This window comes from Pygoscelis adeliae, unplaced genomic scaffold (genome assembly GCF_000699105.1).
Source record: "Pygoscelis adeliae isolate BGI_AS28 unplaced genomic scaffold, ASM69910v1 Scaffold610, whole genome shotgun sequence".
NCBI lineage: Eukaryota > Metazoa > Chordata > Aves > Sphenisciformes > Spheniscidae > Pygoscelis > Pygoscelis adeliae.
Genome location: NW_008824008.1, coordinates 27,063 through 30,650, shown reverse-complemented (window position 1 = coordinate 30,650; position 3,588 = coordinate 27,063).

The window sequence follows — 3,588 nt, the reverse complement described above, 5'->3', positions numbered from 1 at the left end:
AGCTGGCGGCTCACCTGGAGGCTGTAAACCTAAAGGCGACTCGGGGGCCTTGCGTGCTCTTGGCAAGTGCAGCCGGGTCGGTAGCTGGTTTGCTCTTAAGCATTGCAGGGAGTCGGGGGTTATACCGTGCTCTGAGTTGGTTTCAAAATTAGCGGGAGCAGCACTGTCAGGAGTTCCAAATGCTGCTGTCGAGCAGGGAAAGTTTCATGCCCCTGTCAACCCAAGTCTCGCGGCAGTTGGTGGTGACTGGTCCTGAGGTGTGCATCTGGTGTGGTGTGTGCCAAACTACAAACTTTTTTTTTTTGAGGATGTCTTTTCTAAAAGCTAATGTGCAGCGCATGTGTTAAGGACTGTAACTCAGTGTAGCTGAATGCTCAGGTTGCGATCACTTAGTGTTGCCCTATGTTGCAAACATAACTAGTATGTCAGTTGTGTGTCAGTGAGAGGCATGAGGCACCTTGACTTCTTCCTGCGCTAAACCATTCCTCCTCTTCTCATGAAACTTGCTGTGAGGAAGGTTGATTTAGGTGATAGCTTAAGAATGAAGGTAGCTTTTAATCTTCTCTGCCTGATGCTTGGCACGGGGCAGTGTCGCTTTCATATAGCGGGTGAAATTCATGTATAATAACTCTAGTTACAGGACAGGCTGCTGCTGGATGCTGTCTCGTGTCAGACCAATAAGAAACTCAAGCTGCAGGTCTGTTCTTGATCAAGGCAGAAAATAAACTGCATAAAGGAACACTAGCTACTGTGTCCTGTAGAGACTTGCTGGGAAACCTTCCCGAGTGTCTTCCTACTTCTGTAATAACCTGGGATGTTGCTGAGAGCAAGGAGAGAGAACAGGAACCTTTTCTGAGTGTTTTGCTAGGGTTAGTGAAAACTTAGAATGTTTTTCTCCGTTCTTACCTGCTCTTAATGGCTTTAAGTACCTTTGCAGTTTGCATATTTCTTTTACTTTTTGCCCTTGAATACACACCTATTAAAGGGTTTTCATGAGGAAGCCTGTCTTCTGAGTCAACACAGCCTAGAAAAAGTTGTCACTGAGTGGTGCAGTGACATTGGGCAGTGATTACATGTAGCATACATTGACTTGTAGTTTAGTTCAGTCGTTTTTTTGACCTGTCAGTTCTTATGGGTAATACTGTACAGGCAATAATGTTTTGACAGCTCTCTAGGTAGTAGAGGGAAAACAGCACATCCTTGGTAGCCACTGGATGCGGGTACATTGGTGTTTCCTTTGCATTAGGAATTAGAGACAGTGTCTTCAGGAAAAAACAGTCCGCAGGTTCTTGTACCCTCAGATCTCCTTGGTGGCAACTGTGGACTTGAGAAATCCACATGTTGGCAACTGCCAGGCAACTTCCTGACTAGCCTGTTGGAGGAAAGCCAAAGACACTAGTCGTGGTGATGTTTATGCTCTGTTTAGCTAAGTCTGAAGTTTTAAAGCTTTCCCAGTACACTTCTGGTAACTTATTTTGGAAAACTGTATGTGCTGATGTGGCTTACACCAGCCAAACTGTGGTTTGGGAAATGTACATATTCTACAAGCTTTTGACAGCACTGTGACATTGTACCTTAATTGTTTGTTGTGCTCAAGTTTGTGTCGTAGCCTTGATCTGACCTCAGTTTTGCAGTGGAGCAGTAGTTTGTCAACTTCTGTAGTGGCAAGCTGAAGCAGTCGTGTTTTGCCGCTCTGTAACTGGACTCACAGATGCAGTTACTGCATGGTGGGAAGAAAATCCTTCAGAGGGCTGTTAGTTTCAAACTCGTGTTCTTGGTCTGTCATGTGCTTAGTGATATAAAGCAGGGTTCTGTATGTTAATGTTGATTCTTTGTTAATAACCATAAAACAGGTTTTGTATGTTTATGTTAATGGTTTGTTGATAACTGTAAAACAGGTGTTTTGTATGTCACATAGCAAATGTATGTTTGATAGTAACTGCTAGACTATCACTATCCCCTGTGTGTCAGAAATATGATGATGCATCCTCTGTATGTGTTCTGTTTTGCTGCTTAAAAAAAACCCACAAAGCAAACAAACAAAAAGGAACCTTAATGATGGATGAACACAAGGACACAAAGCATCCTTTGAATTACTATCCGTACTGGTATGAGGCTGCTGTGGAGCCTCCACCAGTGTGGACCATTTCTTCCATATTGGTCCTGAAGACAATAAGATGTCACACTAGAAAGGGCTTTTGGTGCTTTGTTGAAGAGAGATCTGGAACTAATGGGAAAAGTGGATAAAGGGATTGGGAATCGGTGCTCCTGTTTATAGACATCAAGACTTTTTATAGAAACATCTGAAGCTCCTGAACCCCCTCATCTGTATGGGGGTTGGATATGTTTGTCAGAAGCTGAATGCTGCTCTTAATTCTGTAAGAGCACAGCCAATTCAACCAAGTTAGCTCACATGAGCAGCTTCTGATTTTAAAGAGTTTGACTTGTGGAAGTACAACGTGATTGTACACGATTGGCAGAAATATTTGTATGTGTGTGCAAAGTGGAGGAGTTGGAAACATGCTACAGTGGTTTTTCAGGTTTTCTGATAACTGTGTGTGTGACTGTGGAATAAGTTGGTACAGTGAAAATGGACAAAGCTTTGTAGAAAGCGTTTTTATAGATCATAATGGATCATACTTTTTGTTTTGAGCCCGCTGTAAGATCTTCTTTATCAGTATTAGAAGAGATCATCTCAATTCAAATCCTCTTTTGAATGGGTGCATAAGCCCTACGCCTGATAACTAGGAATGTTTCATTTGTGTGTGTATTGGCTTGATTTTTAGTTGATGAAATCATGATGTGTTTCCTCTTGAGAGACAGCAGTTCTTGCTTTTTCTTGGGTTTGATTTTTTTTTTGTGTGTGGCTTACTGATGAGATGGGATGGTCATGATTTGATTCCAAGCTTCCAGTGTGCTTTTGAAAATACAAGTCATGATCAGAGTTATGTGCTGTACACATTTGCCCAGCAACACTGGTCCTGTAGGTGGTATATTGGGAAGATGTTACCATGATTGTATTGGATTATACCAGGTGTTTATATCATGTTTTTGGGAGGAAAGATAAGTTTTGACCATCCAGTACTTTGCTTTTTTACTGCTTTCTGGGGAAGGGGACTTGACTAAACTTTCTTTATTTGTTTTCATTTACTAATATTGGCATATGTCCAGTCCAGACTAGTACATAAATGCTTCTGTTTAACTGCACTGCCTTATAAATCTATTCTGCCTGTGTTTGTTTCGTCAGCAGTTCTGTGGAGGCTCCGCAGATAAGTAAATGGAATTAAGCCTGTGGTGGGGATGGAAGGAAGTAGTAAAATATCTTTTTGTCACTCTTTGTAGTTTCTTGGGATAGCAGAGTAAGCAACTGCAGCAGAAGATGCTGCAAAACTTTTGTGTACATGTAAGTCTTTATCTAATCTAGCCAGGATCATTTAAGCAAGCTCTCAAAAAGTGCAAGCCTGTGTGTAGTGTCACTGATAAAATTCTGCTATTCCTTTTATTAGGTAACTAAGTTCATAAAGGTTGACAGTACAGGATTTTGGGTAAGACACATTAACAGATTAATCATCTTGTCTTAACAGGAAA